The sequence below is a fragment of the Gambusia affinis genome, linkage group LG02 (genome assembly GCF_019740435.1).
Source record: "Gambusia affinis linkage group LG02, SWU_Gaff_1.0, whole genome shotgun sequence".
In the NCBI taxonomy this organism is placed as follows: Eukaryota; Metazoa; Chordata; class Actinopteri; order Cyprinodontiformes; family Poeciliidae; genus Gambusia; species Gambusia affinis.
The window spans coordinates 28851830-28876105 of NC_057869.1; the positions used below are offsets into that span (position 1 = coordinate 28851830).

The 24276-nt window shown below is 37.9% G+C and overlaps 2 long non-coding RNA genes across 4 annotated transcripts; one reads left to right on the forward strand and one right to left on the reverse strand.

The window, feature by feature from the left end:
* Positions 1-9437: 9437 nt before the first annotated feature.
* Positions 9438-11015, forward strand: LOC122819528. Its single transcript, XR_006368626.1, has 3 exons — positions 9438-9500; positions 10049-10093; positions 10191-11015. It is a non-coding gene; the product is annotated as an uncharacterized LOC122819528 (long non-coding RNA).
* A 3441-nt stretch (positions 11016-14456) lies between these two features.
* Positions 14457-15962, reverse strand: LOC122819514. 3 transcript variants are annotated; one of them, XR_006368625.1, is made up of 4 exons: positions 15834-15962; positions 15650-15714; positions 14965-15149; positions 14457-14852 (listed from the first exon to the last, which is right to left on the reverse strand). It is a non-coding gene; the product is annotated as an uncharacterized LOC122819514 (long non-coding RNA). The 3 variants fall into 3 exon arrangements; XR_006368623.1 differs by having other exon boundaries at positions 14459-14852; positions 15650-15956; XR_006368624.1 differs by lacking the exon at positions 15650-15714 and having other exon boundaries at positions 14460-14852.
* Positions 15963-24276: the final 8314 nt, after the last annotated feature.

Sequence of the window (24276 nt, forward strand, 5' to 3'; positions counted from 1 at the left end):
CGACGTGACCCCAAATGCCTTGTTGTATGTTTCTCCTGCTCACATTTGCTTCCATTGTGTCTGAACGTGAATCAATCAACTTGAGGCTCATCTGTTTTGTTCAGAGCAGCTAACACCTCTTGTTCTCTGTCTCTCTTTCTCTCTCTGATCCCAAGAGATGTATCGCTTTGCATTCCATCGACTAAAAATCGCAGCCCTCTGAACAGTAAATATCCACACATTTATGAACACCGGCTGCCTTTGAATTGTTTTTTTTTTGTGCAATTTTCTTAAAGCACAGCATTCTTTTAAACCTGACCACTAGAGGGCAGTGCTCACTCACTTATACCTTTATCTTCTTTCCCTCCTATTGTTGGATGGATGCAAATCTGCCTCCAGTAACGTCCTCCTGTTCCCTAGCATCAATCCAGGCGTCGACCTCTTTGACCTCTGTGTCGTACGGCTTCATTCGGACCAAAGTCCATCAACATTTCTCGATCCAGCTGTCATATCGTATTCACAATGCAACGCAGGAAGCATTCTACAATTGATATGTAAATTCTGCAGACCTATCAATTTTTCAGACCTCTTAGTCCAGAGCGCCGGTTGAATCTCCGAGGCCATCCTTCATTTATTTATGTTTTTTTTTTTTTTTTTTGCCCCTTACGCATAAAAAGGTGATTACGCAAATACTCGTCAGGCCTGATTGTCAGGGCCACTGGTGATTTCCTGCAGCAAATAAACTGCTCCACGGTAATTTGAGGCAAATTTCAATTAATGGGAGAAAACGTCACCGTCAACCACTGAAGAACAGAAACAGGGACAGGACTCTTTACCGATTAGCAAGGACTTTTTTTGTGTGCAAAGCAAGCAACAAAGGTAAAAAGAAGGTGAAATGTTCCCCTTCAGTTTGGGGGAGGAGAAAAAGCCCCAAAAGAAAACGAAAGGCTGTGTTTTTTTTGTTTTTTTTAGCAGGTAATTGGCCAAGGTTACAAACCTTGATAAATCAAAGCCATGTTAGCACTTCAAACAAGCAGTGGTATATAACGACAACACGCACTTCAGACTCGGCTTACCCTCATACATAATCATATTACTAATCACTGTACTTTTGTACTTTCCCCCCCTGGTCTTCGCCTGACCTCTCTCTGTATGCCGTGTTGTATGAAGTGGCGCATGAAGAGCCTCACCATCAGCAGGACGTTTATCTAACCAGAGCCTTCGTGAAGCCAAACAGATTCAAGCCCGTCTGCTTGAACAGAACGTCTCAGTTAAGTTGAGAGTTTCGCTTTTATTTGCATCTGTTTCAACCGAAGCGAGTGTAAACTTTCCCTGTAGATGAAACAATCTGCCATGACAAATGTGGGATACAATTGAACCTTATGGGTTTAATAGCAGCTCGCAAAAGTATTCGTACCTCTTGAACTTTTTCCATATTCTGAAAAACACAACATAGATACATGTCACTGGGATTTTGTGTGCGCAGGTGGACTCTGTCTGGTCATTAGACGTCATCAGAGAAAAGGGGGCTGAATACTTTTGTGCACTGCGCTCTTCAGTCTTCTTATTTCTTCTTCTTAAATCTGTTTTGAATTGTTTTCCCACAGCTGTGCACCACTTCGTGTTGGTCTTTCACGTCAAATTCCAAAGACAAAACATTTACATTTGTGGTTGTAATTTGACAAAATATAGAAAAGTTCAAGGGGTGTGAATACTTTTGCCAGCCACTGTAAATCAGAATAACCTTACAAGTACTATTCATCAAACAAACACGAGGATTCAGCTGCTGCTGTTTGAGAGCGAATAGAATAAGAAATTGTCGCTGAAGTTATTCTAGTGTAAACTTGCATGTTTAAATCTGATAGAGATTGTTATGATTAATAAAGAGGTATCAGTGCTTCATGTGACATCTTCCTATGTGCGGCTGATCCTTAGATTTATGTTCAAATTGGCAGGAATTTGAGCGAAGATTCGTGGGAAAAAGTAAAACGGCAGTATTTATTGCATATATATTTGGCAAAATTGCCTGCAGTTTTCAAAAGTGTTTACAGTTCGTGGACTTTTTGATTTTGTGTGACACACCAACGTCAAGCAGTGCATAACTGTAAAATGAAATGAAAATCCTTCACCTTTTATGACTTCCATCAAATTAAAAATTAAGAGTAGCATTCAGGTTCTTTTAATTATATACACCTCAATAAAAATCCACTGCAAACGGCTTTCAGTCAGTCAATTAATTTTTAGAAAATGATTAATAGTAGCAAGTTAATAGTAATCAGGCTGTTCTGAAATTGATTCAGAGGGTTTTCAGAACAGCGTTTGTTCAAAGTGCGGGCCACCAGGGGGCAGTAAGGAGGCCTCAGAAAGTTGGAGGGAAGACGGCAAAAAATTTAATCCCATTAAATTTTGAATATTAAATTTTAAATATTTTTTTAAACGTAAGATGTAATCTATTTTTCATTCACTATTATAAAAATATAACTTTAAATAACATTGAAATGTTATTTGCTATGTTCATTTTACCAGTCAAATTTGTCAAACTGCTGAGATTGATGAGCCTAGCAACCGCGAAACAGAGATGTAAGTTTTTATATGTGATGGAAAATATCATTATTACATAAACATCAGATTTCTAGTTATAATATAGTACCTGATAATAACATTTTCAATTCATATTTATTTGTACGGCACATTAATTTCAGCAACCAAGCAGTCCAAAGTGCTTTACATCATATAGACATGACATAAGCAAATATCATCAAAGTCATCAATACATATTAATTAAGTTGATCAATGTTCAACATAATACTAATCAAAGGCAACTCTAAACAGCTGGGGGGGCGTTATCCTCGATTTAAAGGAACTCAGTGTTTTAGCTGTTTTGAAGTTCCAAAAAACGCCTGGCCAACTAAAATCAGGAGGTATGAGACTGCATTTAGGTTAAACGAAGCTAAACGATGTTTGGGGGGCCAAACATCGTTTAGTTTAAGGACCAAGGAGCTCAGCAGACAAGTCCAGGAGAAAGTAAAGCAGAGTGGGGTCATAAAATGACATCCAAAAGGAAAAGAGTACAAAACAACTGTGAACTCTACCAAAACACGGCCGCCCGTCTAAATGGAAAGGTCAGACGAGAAGCTGACCTCTGGGTTATCTGCAGAGATCCATAACTCTGCAGATCCCCCAGTTGTTGAAGGACGTGCCCTTAAAGACTTCCAGCCGTCATTGCAATGTTAGGGTGTTCTACAAGGTCTTCACTTGGGGAGTGAATTCAAATGTGAGCCAAATTTTTCAGTTATTTTTTTCTCCCCCCCCAAAAAAATGTCAAAAATCACAAATCAATGTTCTTTCACTTTCAGTAAGTCTCTCACATAAAATCCCTGAAACATATCCTGAGGTTTGCAGTCATAATACGAGAAAAACGTAAAGGTGTATGAAAACACTGTTAATCTCAATCCAAATGAAGCAAACATGGGTATTCCTTTCTCTGTATGCTAAGATATACATATACATTTAGAAACGTTCATCGGGCTGCGTGTGTGAGTGTTGTCAGTGAAACACAGTGAGTGAGACAGACTGAGACGGAGTTTGAGAGAGGAGTCTGACAGATTTCGGTGACAATGTGCCTCAGAGACTCTTCCAGAGTGCTTTATACCCGTTGCCTCTGGTGAAGTACGCACATAAAAGAGAAGCAGGCATCGCATGGAGCCGAAGCTGCGAACAGCCATATTACAAAAACAACTGTCATCCAAAGCCTGCGCTTCTGACGTCTCCCCTCACTTTACCGTCAGCGTTTTGTTTACAGTCATTTTATACAGAGACAAAGTGGCAAGGAAGGCGACCCGACCACAAAGGCCCTCTGACACCAGAAAGACGACCACTTGCAATGTCACGACACATATTTCATCGATTTTGTAAATTTTTTTTTTGCTTCTCTTGTCACATTTATGTTTCAAACTCATTTTATTAACCAACACAGATAACCAGAGTGAATTAAAAAGAAGAAGAAAAAAAAAAAACAGGCAGCTTTCAGACATTTATTTCATCTTCTAAGGGAAAAAAACTATCCAAACCAATCTGGCCCTGTGTGAAAGTAATAGCCACTTAAACGTAATAGCTGTTGTGCCTCCCTTGGCGCCAACAACTGCCATCAAGCTGCTGTGATAAGTGGCAAAGAGTCTTTTGCACCTTTGTGGGGTAATTCTGGTCCTCTTTTTGGTGTAGAACTGTTTGCATATAGCCAAAGGTCATCCAGGTTCTGAAGCAGCATCACACTACCTCCACCGTGTGTTCACATAGAGCCAGGTTCGTTGGGTTACCCTTTTCTCCTTCATGAATCATTTGAGATCTGCTTTTTGTATTTACCTGTCTTTTTCTGTCCGATATTGTAAGAGGAAAACCCTTTTCTTTGTACGAAACTGTAGCATTGTTGTCCTATTGACAGCAAGTCAAAGGCAAGTGAAGCTAACCAGTCAACCAGCCTGGCTAACCCACTGCAACCTGCCTCGCATTAGAGGGGAAAGCTGCTCCGTAAGAGTGGATCTCCAGTTGAAAAGTTTGCTTCAGTGTAGATTGGGTTTCCTTCCCGCAGCTTTGGGAGGCGAGCGAAGTAGCAGAGAGAGGTGGGCAGGTGTGTCTGGCTGTGCTGGTGAGATTCAGTTTTCTTGCAACGTTTTCTACACCTCAGCTAATCATCTAACTCAGTGGTCGGTCCACCCGGCAGGGGACTCCTATACGTCACCCCTCCCTCTGCCTTTCCCACATTGGCCTTAATTAGTGAGGAATTAAAGTCCTGTTTCATGAATAGGATTCATGGGGGACACATCTTCTTAATTACAACAGCTCTCCATGTGCTGCCGGGGACTGATTGCGAGGCAAGACATCTTCCAACTCAGCATCCTCCGCCGCCCCCACAGCCCTGTTTGGGGGGTGTCTGGAACACAGTGTTGTTGAAATCAGCAGGCAGATGCAGATTAGCTATTCAGATGATACAATGGTGCAGTGCTACAAGTGTCACTGTAATTTTTTTCACTTTCTTATCACGCTGCCTACAACAAGTCCAGGGAGGGATGAGGAGTCTTTTTCTCCCTCATAAAACTGAAAACAAACGACAGCAGAGCTGTGAAAAAGTTTTGTTTACGGAGCTCATGTTTTGTCACAGTTTATACAATCCAAGCGGGGGGGAAATAAAGGTTGAGAAATAAGGCCAAGATTCCATTCAGCTGTACAGAAGAGTCATTTAGAAATGATAGATTTTCAAACCTTTTTATCAGCAAGTTATGGTATTTAGTTCAGAAACTAAATATGTGGCTTGCTAGTAACATATTTAGCTTCAAACCTAATGTTTAGATTGCTAACTAAATATTTAGTTGGAGCGAAACATTTAGCTCCATTATTTAGCTTACACATTCACATAGTTTGAGCTAGCTAAAACTTTTGTTAGCTCAGTGATAGCTAAATCCGAGATAGCTCCTTCTTAGTTAGCTCTGAGATAGCTAAAGCTTAATTTTCTGTTAGCTAAACAAGCAGCACAATGAACCTAAATATACAAGTAAAAGCTTCAAAAAGCTTTGCTGGAGACAAAAAGTGTTACTGAGCATTTCTAGATGTGAAAAGAGAAAGAAACGGTTGCTTCCAATGCAAAGTAGAAGAGCTACAGCAGCTTTATTGCCCAGACCAAGTAACTGCAACACCACTCTTCTGTGTGCATGCTGTTACTGAGGGAAGAAGTATCCAAGTTGGCTCTTTTCTTGATCAAGTGGGTGTTTTAATTCAAGTCATAATAAGGAAACCAAAAACAGCACAGAGATTTGGAAAGCTATGTCAAAGGAAGTAACATTTTTTATATTTCTACAGTTTGTGGGAAAGATAGAATGAGAGTCTTTGAACTATATAGAGAGGTAGAGCTGAGAAAGTGGATTTTTTTCCACCCTTTTGGACATATACAAACAAATTGCTGCTTTAGAAGTGGTGCTCCTGCTAGTAGCACTAATTGCTAATGTGAAAGCCAACATAAAAAGTCTTTTCTCTTAGATATGTGAAGTCACCCCTGCTTTGAAAATAATTAATGACCACTCGTGGCATGAAAGGTAGAAAAACTCCCTGGACAGATAATATGAACAATCTGGGTTTCCATTTTACAGGATCAACTGATCACTGATAAAAGTGCAATGTCAACTATAAGTGGCCAGAGAAATATTAGCTGAATAAACTAAAGCATAGCTAACAGTCAGTATGTATAGACTGAAGGAGATTTGAATCTGTAAGACTTTCACAAGAAAGAAAATTACACCTCCTGTTTCCACAGCCCACTTCTCAGCATGGCATTTTGTGAAAAGACTGGAATAATTGCTTTATGTCTCCGCACCTTTATTACACTGAAAAACCAAAAACCCTTCTTGAATTTTTATGAAAAAATAAAAAATGCCAGTGAGAGGTTGCTTGTGCCACAGGGACATAAAGTGGTTGCAATAAGCTGGAATTAGCAGTGATAGCTAAATGCTCAGGGAGGTAAGTGGGTACGCATCATCTTACGGTATTTTTAAATTTCATGTTTGAAAGAACAAACAGAGGAGAGTGAGGGGGAGACAGTATTTATTTGTATTTTTTTTCCTGGAAGTGTTAACTACCACCTTACATCAAGTAAGTGATTAACAAAAAAGAAAAATGCTGGACATAAAGACAAATCCCTTTCCATTTGTGTGAGTTTTTAATAGCTGCATTGTTCTTTCAAACTTCTCTTTGAACCCTTGAGCCTTTGATAAATAAATTATTTCAAAAGTAAGGGCTTCGTCTTAGCCTCCCAAACTGCAAAGATGATCTATTTGTCTTACTGGAAAAACCCAAATGAAGGAAGGCTACATTCACTGCAAGACAAATGTCACCAGGCTACCTTCCGCATTGGATTTAGCATTTAGTATCAATAGTTAAGGAGGTTCCATAAATCAGCTGAGACAAGTTTTTTTTCCAGTCTAGGAGTTAAGATTTACAGTGGTGTCACTGATGCCATGAGGGATGAGCGCTATTGTCATTTTTGCAGAAAAAGGAAGAAAAAAAAATAAAAATCAAAGATAGATGGATAGATGCTGGGAAAGACAGAGGGAGCCAGACAGAGTATTTATGCCAAAAAGAGAGGAGTGTCTTTGCAATATGGCATCAATTGAAATGCTGTTTTTATTTATTTTATTGTATTTTTTAGTTTTAGCTTTTCTGACCTCTCTGACCTCTCCAGGTGTACAATTCAGACTGAAGTAGATTAAAAGCATCTGCATTATTTATACCAGGCCTTTGATCCTGTTCCCAAATGCATGCGTGTGTACATTCGAATATCAATTATGCCCTTTGCAGATTAAGGGCACATTTCAAAAAACCCCTTCAGCCCATGAACGATGCCAGCTGCTACATTAACACGGAACTTCACCCTCATACATTAGCACGAGCTATAGTAGTAATCCATCACTTTTTTGTTTTTCATCTTTCACGGTACCATTTTGTATGTTTGTCAGTTGGCAGCACAAACAGAATGTTGTGGTAAGAACGTCTGCACCACAGCAGGACGGTCTGGGTTTCTAACATTGCCTGGAGCCCAGTGTTCTAACCCGCCATATTGTAAAGCCCACATGGGCGGTTACCCAGAGCGCCACCTGCTAAGGGGAGCGCTGCTGCAAGAGCTACAAAAACAAAAAAAGAAACAAAAACAAAATACAGAAATTATGAAAAAGATATTATGTAACCTTGACTGGCAACATTTAATTAACTTCTGTATTGACAGCAAAAATTCTGAATATATGAACAACACCTGCTCCCTTTTTTTTCTATCTAACAGACTTTCTGCCTTAGACACTGTATATTAATTTCACAGGCTTTGCTAATGTTTTCCTTAAAGCTGCAGTATAAAAAATTATTTTGTAGGTATTTGTTGAAACTGTCGCTATGCCATGACTGTATGGTACGAGGCAGACTCTGTGGAAAAAAATAAATAAATAAATAAATAATTGAGCTCCTCTGCCTTCTCCCTAATAATAACCAATCAGTTCTAGGAAGAGGGACTTAGTGCTGTCAATCACTCTCTGTGTGTTTTACTGCGCTAGCAGAGAGCAAGCTGCAGCCAGCACAGCCTGTTGCGAATCCTCAAGCTAGTTAGCTTGAGCATTCCACCGATGACGGCGGGTGAACAGTTTTTTTCGTAACAGTAAGTTGTTTCTCTCCTATTAGCAAGTTGAGCAGCGACATCTGAGGATGACTGACAGCGCTAAGACCCTCCTCCTGGCTGTGATTGGTTGTTTTTATTCAGGAGCGATGCATTTCTACAGAGATCAACCGTAGCTCTGGGAGGTGTTTCACAAATTATCTGCCTCATAGCAAACTGTCACAGTATGGTGACCATATTTTGACTTATATGTAAAAAGAACATGTTTCATAAAAGTCACATACTGTGGTTTTATTTAGCTAACTAGTGCTGGCAGCCGGGTGCAGCTTGTAGCTTTTTAATGAGCTGTTTCACTTATTTCCCTGCTGAACTGGAAACCATGAATTGGCACCCGCTTCGGATGTTATCATCCCATAGAATGGCGATTATCAGTGGTTATCAGCCCCATTGAATGGCCTCAGTTGGTCCCTGATCTGCCTGCTATCAGGCTGTTATTAACCATTCTAACCATTCTATCGGTGATAACAGCCGCTTGTCGCGAATAGAACCTTTTTATTTTTTTTTACCTTTTTTTAAAAACCTTTATTTATAATTTCTCTGCAAATTTGAACAGGATATTAAGAATTTACTAAAAATACAAAAGCCAAACCTATCCGTCATAAGATTTTAATTAGGTATTGTAATAATCGTTACAGTATTTAAAAACAACTCACTAAAATCTAAAACCGGATTTTTTTTTTTCCTCTTTTGTTTATTTTTGTTCGCTTTTTTAAAGACCTATATTTCCAATATGCCTTTGATTTCTTTGGATTTTTTCCAATAATTCACTCAAAATAAATGCCAAAATTTAACATACTTGGATAATTTTATTGGATCTTTACAAGACGTGTTCTCTCAATTCATGCCGTGTTTTTATATATATATATATATATATATATATATATATATATATATATATATATATATATATATATTTATATATATATATATATATATATATATATATATATATATATATATATAAGCATATAATGAAATTAAAAGGTATATTCTAGAGTTATGTAGTGTTATGAGTTGTCCAACCTCATAGCCTTCCACTAGGTGGCTGTATGTACATCCGTAGTTGCTTGCAATCTTATCAATAATGATAAGAAGAAGTTATCTTATAATCTTATTTTTAATTAAAAAGTTAAAAATAAAAATACGGATGGATTTGCTCATATGATTATATGAAAATCTGTGTTTGTACCATATGAAAATGTTTAATATTTTATTAGTAGTAATAATAATAAATTACGGATTGCACCCGACAAAACATTAGAGAAGAAGAAGAAGCTTACGTCATTCGACGCGACACTTTCCACGGTCGGAGCTGGTGAGTAGCCCTGAATCTGTCAAATAAAAATGTAGTAAAAACCTCAAAAGACCGAAAGTCTACATTTATAAATCTGCTGATGGTAGTTCTATGAGTTAATGTTAGCGAGTATGTGGCACAGCATGTGTTTGTACAGATTTAGACACGTTTTAACCCTACTTGGTAGAAAAGGCTACTTTAGCTCGCTAAAGTAGCCTGTTAAAAGCCAGTCAGGTTCAAATGTAGCTGTCCTTCATACCTTTAATAACAATGTGCTAAAATTTTGTTTCATATATCTTAAAAAACCGTATACTTTTCAGTATACTAGTTTATATCAGTATATTGATTTAATGTTAGGATTCTGTCATACAGTTCATTACATTTCATCGTTTCCCACAGTGTATTATAAACCCTGAGGCCATCATTCTTTATTTGTTGCCCCACCAGGCTAAGCATTGTTTATTTATTTAAGTCTTTGTAAAACGTTTGCATTTTCTGTGACTTTATAGTTATTGTTCATGCTAATTATACAAGCTATGCCAATATAAAGTCTTTGTTTTCATTTTTAGATCCGGATCACATACACAGGAGTCACTCATTGAAGATGAATCACAGTAAGTGACAGAAATTTGTACTCTTCTATATTTGAACAACAGTTCTCGCCTCAAGTAAAGAAACTGTGCGTTGTTTTCTTGTTGTTGTTGTGGTTAGGCTGGACAGGGATCTTCGAATAATTGAGAGACACCATGGTGTAAAACGAAGGCGGCTCCCTTCGGATGACATTTTCCAGAGAACACTGAGAGATGTTGACCAGGAACTTAGAGGTCAGCTGATACGACGAGCACAAAATGAAGCAAGGGAGAGGGCCACTCTTCTCAACCTGAAAAGAAGATGTAATGGTAACACTACTTCTTCTCTTGACTGTATGGTCATTAGCAAAATTGAAGCTCAAAGGTCTTGTGGTAAACCTAAATTTAATCTTTATGTTATCCCTGCACCATGCATATGTTCACTCTAGGTACTTAAGCGTCTTTATGCAGTGTAAGAAGTGACTGGTTTATTCCAACTTGTCCTTTGTCATGGGTATGTGCTTTTGATATGTATAAGGTTATTTATCTTTGGTGTATGAATATGTTTCTTGGGTGTATCCTGTCTTTCACCTAATGCCCGTTGTAAATAGGCACAGATAAGTGAGTATTGTAATACATCCATTTTCTAATGGACATTCAATGATCTTATACATTACGGCAGATATTGAGTCACTGTAAGAACTATCAGTCTTTATATTCTGAGGATAACTTTTTTAAGAGTACAATTAAAATATCATTCAATTATTGGCAGTAATAGATTTTGACCTACAAACTGAGATTTCCTTATGCGAACTTTAGTGTCATGTTGAATATCTTGTGTAGAATTGGCTCCCACTACTTGTGTTCACAACATCCAAATTGAGATAAACACTATTTCAGATGTCAACCTTTTATTATGTTTAACATACTTCCATAAATGACTATTGTATCATGTTTTCATATTGTGTTGATTGTATTATGTGTTGATCTTATACATTACGGCAGATATTAAGTCTTTCAGAGCGAAGGTGAAACATTAACATGTTTAACGTTGAAAAATTGTCTTATAGTACTACTTGGTTCTTTGCTGGAATAATGACATGGTGTCTCACTGTCCAAAATGTTCAAATCTGTATGTTCGAAGATAGTGTCTAACATATGATATAAGTAGTTTTTGGTTTTTTATAGCCATGGATCTCCATTGTGCAACATCTTCAGGTCTGTGAAATCATTCACTTCTGTTTTCAGCAAAATTGTAAAACAAGCTTTTATTGGAGATGTATTTTTGTGTTGTGCTATCTGTCATTAAACATGTTTTTTTCAAAATGTATTATGTATCACTGGGACTGCAAAAAAGACACTTCTAATTTGGTCACAGTTGTGACATTTGTTTATCCGAAAGCTGTCAATGTAAGCATTTCCTGTAGTTTGTCTTAAACAATTGATAAATGTATAATGCATCAATAAAAGCTTTTGTATTGAAAAGATATTGTGTCAAATGTGAGTGCTTTACATAGTAACAAATATTTGGGTATCAAACGAACACATCAGTGAGCATGTTAGCTGAACTCATTACTGTTGCACTTCAAAAATTTCCACATGGTAGCACAAATAATACCCTTTAGCAAAAAAAATGAGTAAGATCTTTCCTTTTAAATAAACAAATTGACCAGGTTAGAAGACGACACGTTCAGGTAAAGGCACTTTCTCCCTTCGCGAAATCGTTGGGACAGGCATGTTGATAGGACACAGCTGGAGAAGATTCCATTGTGGGATGCAGTAGTTCCACAACGTCACATGTTACTATTGGTTATCAATGGGTGACACGCCACGTGACCAGTTACACACTTTTTGCCGCTTAATGAAAACTATTAATACGATTTGACATTAGGATTTCATTCTGTCTGATAAGTTCAGTTTATGACTGGAAAATGTGATTTACTTACTTTAACAGAATTTGCTACCCACTCAGACTGGTGAGTTTAATCATGACATCGCCCGTGCTTGTCAATGATGGGGCGCATTCCATTTCAAACATTGAACGTTTGCCGCGACAATAAGGCCCCGTGTGTCAATGATGGGGCGCATTCCATTTCAAACATTGAACGTTTGCCGCGACAATAAGACCCTGTGAGTTGTAAGTGCGAGGATGTTATAAAGTAATGTATATGGTCATTGAGAGTGTAATTGTAGTGTATTAAACTATGATCAGGACTTCACTTTTTTCTCATATTTAGTTTAGCTGCACTATTACAGATAGTATGTGTTAACAAGGAGACGCTGTATGGGAGAGTGATGCAAAAGAAGCCTTTTTCAGCAATTACGCCTCAAACAGAGCCGCTTGAGGTCTGCAAAAGCACATTTGGACGAGCCAGCTTCATTTTGGAATAAGGTCCTGTGGACTGAAGAAACAAAGATTGAGTTGTTTGGTCATAAAAAAGGCATTATGCATGGCGGGGAAAAAACAAACAAAAAACAGCATTCCAAGAAAACACTTGCTACCCACTGTAAAATTTGGTGGAGGTTCCATCATGCTTTGGGGTTGTGTGGCCAATGCTGGTACTGGGAATCTTGTTAAAGTTGAGGGTCACATGGATTCCACTCAATATCAACAGATTCTTGAGAATAATGTTCAAGAAGCTGATACGAAGTTGAAGTTATGCCGGGGATGGATATTTCAGCAAGACAATGATCCAAAACACCGCTCCAAATCTACTCAGGCATTCATGCAGAGGAACAATTGCAATGTTCTGGATGGCCATCCCAGTCCAGACCTGAATATCATTGAACATCTGGGATAATTTGAAGCGGGCTGTCCATGCTCGGCAACCATCACACTTAACTCAACTGGAATTGTTTTGTAAAGAGGAATGGTCAAAAATACCTTCATACAGGATCAAAGAACTTATTAAAAGCTACAGGAAGTTACTACAGGCTGTTATTTTTGCAAAAGGCTGATCTAATAAATATTAATGTCTTTTTTCTGTTGAGGTGCCCATATTTTTGCACCTGTCAAATTTTCTGTTAATGCATACTGTACATTTTCTGTTAGTCCAATAAACCTCATTTCAATACTGAAATATTACTGTGTCCATTAGATATATCAAACTGAAGTAGCTTTTGCAAACACCCAAATATTTATACATAAAAACGATTAAGATTAATAGGGGTGCCCAAACTTTTTCATATGACTGTATGTTGCCGCTTTCTCAGGTAGGTTACAAACAGTTATGTCATGATGCCCCAGCCGGCATACCTAGGTGGGCCCCATAAGGGAAAAAAGAGGGCAGACATTTTGGTCCCAAAATGGTTTGTCACCATTTTCCATAGTGGCCCATATATTTTTTTTATGTAAGCAGAGACAAATCACATAAGACTACATGTCAGAATTTTCTGACATACAGTTGGTGTTATTCAGACTCTCTGTCTTTATATTCCTGCCTGATCCGTCCTGCTGTGTGCTTAAATTTTAATGTAATATCTGGTGTGAAGGATGTCAATATTCGTGTTGCCCTCCAGAAAAACGCAAACATCAACACTAATATTAACTGCTCTATAACATTTTAAACAACCAGGAATGTACATGTCCTTACAGTTGCAAAACTAAATGCAAATCTAACAGTAAGATAATTCTCACTAGTCTGTGCAGCCATCTGAGTGGTGGAGCAGTGGAAGGAGCACTTAGACAGCAAACACTCAACCTGGATGCTGGTGTGAGGGGTCTCCTAAAAAAGTAGTCAATCATCCAACTGCAGATGATACATTATGGTGCTGCTGGCATTCTTACTAAAACCAGGAAGGTAAATCAAATCATCCAGTTTGTAAGTCCCTACACAGGCTACAAATAGTCCATATTGTAAGTTTTGAAATCTGTCTGAAATATCACAGAAACACTGACATAGCTCAATGAATTTTTAATACAGAGTAGTGCCCTTCAAAATAATGTAATTCTTGGATAACAGTCAAATATTTCTCAAATATGAACATCACAAAATTTTTGTCCACTACGTTTTAGTTATTTCATTGTTGTGCTCAAATTTAAAGATATTATGTAAAGCAGATTATGCAGCATCTCAAGATTAAGAGTTAAATTCAAACTGTAAATAAAGTTTAGTCATTAACAATGTCATACTGAACAAGAACATTAATAAATGTGAAAAAGACTACAAAGCTGTAATGAGTAAAATTAAAATGCCCTTGATTATATATAGCTTGACTTAAAAAACAGATATGTCTCAACAATATCAAAAACAATAAACTGAGATGTTAGAACAAAAAGCTTATATGAAAATCATCAATGAACTTTTTATACTGGAATATGTACTCTTCACGTAGAACAGTAAGTGGCCATAAATCATGAAGATGATTCACAATCTATGCTGTTCTCTCCTTCGTCAACATTGTCGTCATCATCTCCTTCATCCTCTCCATCGTCAATGCTTTCATCATAGTCTATGTAATGTAGATCTGGAGACATAAGTGCTTGAGAATAAGAGTTGAACTCTGGTAGGTGATGATTTGGAGGAGGGGCACCAACTTCGATAAACCTCTTGAACATGTTCATTGCACTGTACATTTTCTTTTCTAACATGATAATGTTTTGATGAAGTACAGCTTTTGAACCAGGATCTGCAGTATCATTTATAGCTGAACTTAAATGTCCATGTTGTTGATGAAGGTGAAGAATGACAGTGTTCATCTCTCTCTTAAGTAGAAGCTTTTCTTCAGTTGCTCTAGTCTTCAAATGCAGGGCTTCTATTGCTCGACTTTTTAGGTTCTTTGGAACAACACCATGATCTTCAATCTTTAAAATAAGAGAACAATTGCAAGTGGAACCTTGTTAAATGTAGTAGCAACATAAAGTGAATAACAGCATGTAGAAAGTTGAATAAAACCTTTAGATCAATTCTACTCACTTCTTCATCAAACAATGTGTACAGCTGGGAGGAGGCATCACACAATTCTCAAAATTCTAAATGTGATGGAAAGATGCCAGTTTGTGGAGGCCACTGCAGATTATTGTACTCTGTAACAATCTTCTTCAGTTTCCTGTTACAGGCATTCACTTGCTTGGACAGCCTTATAACAACTCCCTGTCCATCTGTAAAGAAAGAAGAAATATAAATACTAGTAAAAATAATACAATCAACACAATATGAAAACATGATACAATAGTCATTTATGGAAGTATGTTAAACATAATAAAAGGTTGACATCTGAAATAGTGTTTATCTCAATTTGGATGTTGTGAACACAAGTAGTGGAGCCAATTCTACACAAGATATTCAACATGACACTAAAGTTCGCATAAGGAAATCTCAGTTTGTAGGTCAAAATCTATTACTGCCAATAATTGAATGATATTTTAATTGTACTCTTAAAAAAGTTATCCTCAGAATATAAAGACTGATAGTTCTTACAGTGACTCAATATCTGCCGTAATGTATAAGATCATTGAATGTCCATTAGAAAATGGATGTATTACAATACTCACTTATCTGTGCCTATTTACAACGGGCATTAGGTGAAAGACAGGATACACCCAAGAAACATATTCATACACCAAAGATAAATAACCTTATACATATCAAAAGCACATACCCATGACAAAGGACAAGTTGGAATAAACCAGTCACTTCTTACACTGCATAAAGACGCTTAAGTACCTAGAGTGAACATATGCATGGTGCAGGGATAACATAAAGATTAAATTTAGGTTTACCACAAGACCTTTGAGCTTCAATTTTGCTAATGACCATACAGTCAAGAGAAGAAGTAGTGTTACCATTACATCTTCTTTTCAGGTTGAGAAGAGTGGCCCTCTCCCTTGCTTCATTTTGTGCTCGTCGTATCAGCTGACCTCTAAGTTCCTGGTCAACATCTCTCAGTGTTCTCTGGAAAATGTCATCCGAAGGAGCCGCCGTTTTACACCATGGTGTCTCTCAATTAAAGATCCCTGTCCAGCCTAACCACAACAACAACAAGAAAACAACGCACAGTTTCTTTACTTGAGGCGAGAACTGTTGTTCAAATATAGAAGAGTACAAATTTCTGTCACTTACTGTGATTCATCTTCAATGAGTGACTCCTGTGTATGTGATCCGGATCTAAAAATGAAAACAAAGACTTTATATTGGCATAGCTTGTATAATTAGCATGAACAATAACTATAAAGTCACAGAAAATGCAAACGTTTTACAAAGACTTAAATAAATAAACAATGCTTAGCCTGGTGGGGCAACAAATAAAGAATGATGGCCTCAGGGTTTATAATACACTGTGGGAAACGATGAAATGTAATGAACTGTATGACAGAATCCTAACATTAAATCAATATACTGATATAAACTAGTATACTGAAAAGTATACGGTTTTTAAGATATATGAAACAAAATTTTAGCACATTGTTATTAAAGGTATGAAGGACAGCTACATTTGAACCTGACTGGCTTTTAAAGGCTACTTTAGCGAGCTAAAGTAGCCTTTTCTACCAAGTAAAAACGTTCTAAATCTGTACAAACACATGCTGTGCCACATACTCGCTAACATTAACTCATAGAACTACCATCAGCAGATTTATAAATGTAGACTTTCGGTCTTTTGAGGTTTTTTACTACATTTTTATTTGACAGATTCAGGGCTACTCACCAGCTCCGACCGTGGAAAGTGTCGCGTCGAATGACGTAAGCTTCTTCTTCTTCTCTAATGTTTTGTCGGGTGCAATCCGTAATTTATTATTATTACTACTAATAAAAATATTAAACATTTTCATATGGTACAAACCCAGATTTTCATATAATCATATGAGCAAATCCATCCGTATTTTTATTTTTAACTTTTTTAATTAAAAATAAGATTATAAGATAACTTCTTCTTATCATTATTGATAAGATTGCAAGCAACTACGGATGTACATACAGCCACCTAGTGGAAGGCTATGAGGTTGGACAACTCATAACACTACATAACTCTAGAATATACCTTTTAATTTCATTATATATATATATATATATATATATATATATATATATATATATATATATATATATATATATATATATATATATATATATATATATATATATATATATATATATATAAAAAACACGGCATGAATTGAGAGAACACGTCTTGTAAAGATCCAATAAAATTATCCAAGTATGTTAAATTTTGGCATTTATTTTGAGTGAATTATTGGAAAAAATCCAAAGAAATCAAAGGCATATTGGAAATATAGGTCTTTAAAAAAGCGAACAAAAATAAACAAAAGAGGAAAAAAAAAAATCCGGTTTTAGATTTTAGTGAGTTGTTTTTAAATACTGTAACGATTATTACAATACCTAATTAAAATCTTATGACGGATAGGTTTGGCTTTTGTATTTTTAGTAAATTCTTAATATCCTGTTCAAATTTGCAGAGAAATTATAAATAAAGGTTTTTAAAAAAAGGTAAAAAAAAATAAAAAGGTTCTATTCGCGACAAGCGGCTGTTATCACCGATAGAATGGTTAGAATGGTTAATAACAGCCTGATAGCAGGCAGATCAGGGACCAACTGAGGCCATTCAATGGGGCTGATAACCACTGATAATCGCCATTCTATGGGATGATAACATCCGAAGCGGGTGGAATTGGAAGCTAACTTCAGTGTCATGTTTTCCATCTTTTCGAATTCTGATGAACCTAGTTTAATACATGGCAATTTTACTCTACTTCATGTGCAGAAAGAAAAATGAAACTGACTAAAGGAAACACGGGAAATGCCCCCAGCATGTTACAGTCCCCTTAATGTTAATGTTTAATTCAGCCTTTAAGTCCCTTACCAGGGGTTATTAATCCTCTAAAAACTCATTTGTGTTCCTTCAAATTTTGTATTCTAAAACCTTACCCATGGGAGAATCTCTAATTGCCATAAAATCTCCTTTTTTCTGCTTTGCTGCTTGGTGCATGAAACCCCACTACTGCTATGCTCAGTATGTGAAAGCGTGCAGTTATTATAATCATAGTATTAAGAGTTACAACATAAAGGCAGCAGCCAGTTTCAGTCAACCACAACTTTAAATTGTACACGGCTAATGGCTAACTCACAACTTGTATATGCTAAGGAGAAGTGGGACGTGAAAAAACAAACAAAAGAATAAAAACCCAAAAAAACAGACACTTTGCAACATGATGTCACATGTACAAGATACCAGACTCCAGGTCCCTGCTGGAGTCCAAAAAACTGTTCGCAGACAATAACTACTCTTGATTTTAGGGTTCAAATTGTCCACATAACTCACTAAATCTTAAACGTACACGTGATATATTAAAGTAAAATGAACTCACTGCTTTGCTACTAATTGTCAACACTGTGACAACTAGATAGCAAGGTCCAAGGGTATCACATTTCACAGGTCAGTGAAAAGTAGGTCAGCTATGCTAGTTTGACTTTGACAAACTTAACATCTAGATATGCTGTGGAATTCCGTGTATTTTGGTTCTGTTAAAAAAAACAAAAGCGACCCACACACCAACTCTCTGACAGATCGTTGGTAGAGCAGGTCTTTAAATGAGCCAATCAGCCACTGCTGTGTTCAACTTATTAATAATACTTATTAATAAAAGCAAAACAATCACCAACTCTGAAAGCATAATACTGTAACGGACTGAACGTTCTGTTCTTTGTGTGGGAAATGTTTGCACAATTTTTTAGTATTGAATTCTGTTACACTTATGGCGCTGTTGTCAGTCAGTTGCTATGGCAACGGTTCTGTGTTACACAGAGAATGTGAAATAGGAAGAATACGAGTGGTTTGAGTTGTTGATCAATGGTTTTTCTGTGCTATTTTTCCCCCTGCTGTGGCGCACTGCACTACATCAATAATACCAACATCTGCAGGTTTCATTTAGTTAATGGATCCGTTCTACCGCAGCACCACGGCTACGGATGGCTACTGTTTGCCCTCCACTGATGTGCGCATGCGTAAAATTCCCAGATGTAAACAGCAACATGTCCATATTGTTAAATAAATACTTAAAATACCATGACTCTTTCCTGGCAGGTAAAACATATCACAATTCACAGGTGCTTGCTTTGTGTACATTTCTGGGTTAGACAACACACTGACTACGGTGAGTTAAAGAGCACTTCAGAGAATCAGACAGGATAAAACTTTTCTTTCCCATCATTTTAAAAGGTGTATTTTTTTAAGCCCACAAATAAATCTGTCAGCACCTGCACACAACGCTGCAGCATCAGCAGATTTAACGTGAAAGTCCCTATTCCACTGATTGTATCTGACATCCACAGAGGAGAGAAGGAAGAAACAGCAGTAGTTTGAATTCAGAGCCAATTTTTTTTTTTTTTTTTTTTTTTGTGATCCAAGCAAAAACAGCTTAGAAATCAGTTTTCATTTAGAGCCCTTTACCATTATTGTCACAGTAACTGTCCTCACAACACTTGTTGCAGTCCGTAATGCTCTCAAAAGATGCTAACACTGCAAAATTAGACGTCCAGCAATACAGTTTAAATACACAAATAAACTCTCAGTTGGTCCTAAAAGTGGGATTGAGTTAGGCTTTTTAACCTGTCTGATCGATGATGCAGCGTTTTCTTGCAGGCTGTGATGATGAACTGATTAACAGGATGTGTCTGCAGTCGGGAAAAAAACAATAACTTGTATTTGTTTGGCAACTCAAGAGCATATCAAGTTGTGAACACAGCATTTACATACCCTGAGCAAACACTTCACGAGGAACAAGCGCAAATTCACAAAATCAAGTGACAATTCCCAAAGCCAGATACATCGTTATGGAACAAAACAACTACATTATCTATCTTGAATAGTGTTCTTTGTTCAGTTGAACTGTTTTATACCTTAGCTTGTACTTGTAACACTCACTATCACTTCAAATAAGTTTTAGTTTTTGTTTTTTGTTAAGTTACTGTGATTTACTGTCACTGCCGTTGGTCTCGGTTTGCAGCGGGAAACACATTTTAAGTCTGATCCTTTAAAATGTCAGGTCATGCCACTTGAATTTGTTTCTTGCCTCTGAGGTTTTTATTGGGGTTGCTTATGGCAAACCAAGAAAAAGTACAAAAAGTGGAGGAAAAAGGAATTTCCCCCCTTACAAATCAGTATCAAGAGACATCGAAGGCGGCCCAATTTAAGTAATTGTTATTGCTTGTTGATGTAATAATACGCTTTGAATTATGTGTAATTTAATTTCTGAAATCTGGGCTTTAATCACTGTTTGGAAGAAAGACTCTGTTGGATTGTTACAGAGTCCAGCTACATTTCCAGCTGGCGCAGTTCGCTTTCACACTGCACTGTGTCAAACCTGTTCACCTCCCTGCCTGTGGTGGCGCTGCGCCAAGAACTACTAAAGGAAATGACATAAAACCCTCCAAAGAACCCATGCACACAATTTCCTCCTTCATGAAATGTGCCATGAGATATTAGCGGCTGTAGGATTTTTGTTTTGTCTTAGCGAAAGACTACAAGACATTTCTTCTCCCTCTAGAGTTAGACTCACGTTTGTTTTGGTTGTATTTACCCAGAATGCCTTGAGCTATAGCTTACTTCCTGTTTTGGAAGCGCGACTCAGCGTTCACATATGAATTCAAACTGCATCCAGGTTCAGTCCAACCAAACCGAGCCTGAGATCCTTAGGAGGACCAGAGTTCGCTTTTTTGGTCCACATCAGAGTTCGATTGCTCATTCACAAACCAGAGACAAAACCAACTAGTGTTTGATTAAAGCGGCTGGTGGAAGCACGCTGAAACACGTCACAGTGGACTTGTTAGAATCTACAGGAAGATTCTTGTGATTATTTTAACATTTTATGAGTAGAATGTCAGGAAACAACTAAAAGAGCTGCTTCTGTTCGACGGATAAAAGATCGACAGAGAACAAGACAAATTCAGCCCAGCTCTCCCTCCATGATTAAACCCTGACAAAAATCTTCTCGAGTATCATCAAGACAATCAAAAGGTGGCCTTTGTCACTGTGGTGTCTGAGAATAACGCCGCTCTCTCTTCCTCCCGCTTGACACTCACTGCTTCCCTCTGAAGGAAGACACGCTGAAGGTTTGACACTTGAGACAAAAACGAGGGGAAGGGAACGCAGCCGATTTGTTAGCAGCACAAAATTAAAATGTCATTATGTACGTCTATTCTTAGCCGATCCTGCTGCGGGGATCTCCCCACAACTCTGCCTTTTGTTCCTGGAAGTGGCGCGCGGTTGCACGAAAGTTCACAGTTTTGTCTGACTCCCCCGAGGACTAATGTGCGATTGTCTAACAGGAATTTAATAACATGTTCACAAAATGCAGCACACATGGATGCACAGGCAGCAGCCGCTAATAATAGCTACAGCTGTGAAACGGATTACCTTCGACGAGATAACAGCAAGTTATCGAAATGTCAGAGCAAACTTTAATAACCTAAAAGTGATGTTTTTATTGAACTTCTGAAATGCTTTGGTGACACCAGATGGGGGAGATTTTATCAACACCATAAACAAACTTGCTGATAAATGTTGTTTCTTTTTACCTTGTCAAGTATTTTTCTCGGCTGAAAAAATGTATTCAGTTTTTTTGTTAATAAATCTTTTCCTGTTTGAAAACCTGCTTTTAACCCTTTAAATAAGGTTGGCACCTTTCAGAAACAAAAACAAGGGTCAGAGCTGCTGTATATTAACATAATAAGCATAAAATATAAAGTAGTCATCCTAAAAATAACTCAAACAAGAGTAAAAATGTATTTAGTAAAAACGCTATACGGGTTCTGAGTAGCAGATTAGAATGTCTGATTTAATATTTAAAAATGTTACGAGTGAATTCTGGTATTTTAAAGACTAAAATGAGATTATTAATACAAACATAAAAAATATGACAAAGTACCAAATTCCAGCAGCAGACAAACGTGACCAAATCAAGTTTTTTCTTTCAATACAGCAAATTGTTCAATGCCAGCAAGTGTTTCGTTAAACGTCCATCATCACAACACAATATTGAGTACCAGAATGAGCCAACCTGGCACAAACCAGCTTTGCTTCGCTTCGTCTGGGTCACTGGAGGGACATGAGAATCGAGAGGAATTGCGTAGGCAGGAAATGACCAGGCTAAGAATGAGCTGATTGGGCGGAGAGGATTTAAAAAGAAATGAACAGACTTTTATAAAAAAACAGGAACGACCCACTCTTAATAATTTAGCTTAGAATTATTAGACCACTCCACTCAGGGTTACACACAGAATACAGTGTTGAACTTTAGGGCCTTAAAAACCTGACCTGACCACTCATGTGCTAAACTTTGTTTCTTATTACATTAACAGTCACGACATCATTAGTATACAAACATTGTGTTTTAGATAAGATTCAAAAATGTAAATCATCCCTCAGATATTTCAGCCCATTTATGTGTTAATGAACCTGTTTTATGCTAGTTTCATGTGTTTTCAGTGGAGTTTTACCTCCTTCTGTCAACTTAACCACCATTTCAAACATTCAGTGTGTGTCATTCACTCCCCATAATGTACAGAGAACTCACAAAGCCTGTTCATTTTTTTCCCCCTTCAGTATTACCATAAATACAGACTGTCAGCTCCGTCCTTGTATTTTCCAGCAAGAGTTGAATCCTCCTCCTTTCTTCCTTTTTGTCCCATAGGCAGTGTCGTGGGTGTAAAAAACAGCCTGTTGAGCAGCCATCAGTCTGCTGGCATTTGATCAATGCCCAGGCCCCTTTGTGCTGCTAAGCGACAGATAAAAGAGACCGTTATCAGCTCGGCGGCATCGTCTGCTGATAGCTCCGCCGCGATGGCAGAGGGTTGTCTACTGACAGAGGCGAGGAGGAGGGGTGAGGGCGTTGTTCAACACGGGGCTGAAAAGGAGAGTCACGGGAACAATGAGAAAAAAAGAAAAACGGATGAAGGGGAGGAGAGGTGAGGGAAAAGGGCAAGGGTTTGCGGGGGCAACACCTTGATATGACGTTTTACAGCTGTCACAAACCCTCCGGAGAGACACGCAGGTGTGGGAGGGGATGGGGAGATTGATAGAGAATGAAAGTGAGGCAAAAATTAAGCGGAGAAACGAAAGGAGAGCCACACAGGGAGTGAACGGGATGTGGCAGTTTTCGCTGAGCTGCGCCGTTGGCTTAGAGCGACGGCCGAAGGAAAGGGCCGATCAGAGTCAAAGTCATATGGAACGCAGAGCAATAAATATACGTGCACACACATTTACAAAATCTCACAGTTGCAGGCTAATTGACGCCTGCCTCCGTATTACCACCAAAAAATTACAACCAAAGTTGACTTTTTCTGATCACATCTATTTCTGCCGTCTCCGGCGCCATCAAACGCTGCCCCGTTCCCTCTTTGAAGAGTCGATGAGGAGCATTGATTAGCATGTTCACACAGTCTCTCTCCACAAAGATTTCTAGTTGACAATTTTGTAAACACTATCTGCCGTTTGATGGAGACAAATATATTCAATTTATGGCAGCCCCTTGACTAAAAGCAAACAGAAACTTTTGTACTCGCAAAACAGCCTAATGGATTGAAGTGTCCGATTGCGCAGGCGATGAAGGCTACAAATGAGCGACGGCGAGGAATAAAACGGATTCTGAAGCAACGCGTGACAAGCGGAGTAATGACACAGCGCTTGGAGGGCTTTCTTGTTTGAAGTGGATTACTAGGAGCGACAAAGGAAACAATGTTATGACAAAAAGCTGAGAAGACGGCAGGAAGAAGCTGTTAGACCTCAGACAGAAATAGATTTAGTCTCATTTTGGGAGCACGGAGGAGCGGATGTTAGCTTATTTACTTACCTCAGCAAGCCGAGGTCAGAAATTGTAATAGTCTTGATTCAAGCATTTTGCAGTGCTGCCAAAGCTTGACAAACATTTTCAGCTCCATTTGGTTTCACTGTTAACTTTGAAGTAAAATACAATAACTTTGGAAAAAGTTAAAACTCCCAGAAGTCTTAAGCTGCATTTACACGGCAATAGGTTTGCCTAGCAACCACGTTACTTGAAATAATTGCAGAGATTGTCTGTGTTGTTAATCCCAGCGAATTGACTGTCAGTAATTTGTAGAGTAAAAATTCCCCCACAAATTACTTACTATATTTGGCTGAACTCCGTTGTCAAGTGATAATGCTAATCCAAAGCGAACAGGTATCTATAGCTCCATCTGACCCGTCCAGGGTGTTCACCCTCCTTTTTGCCCGTTGACCACCATAGATGGACA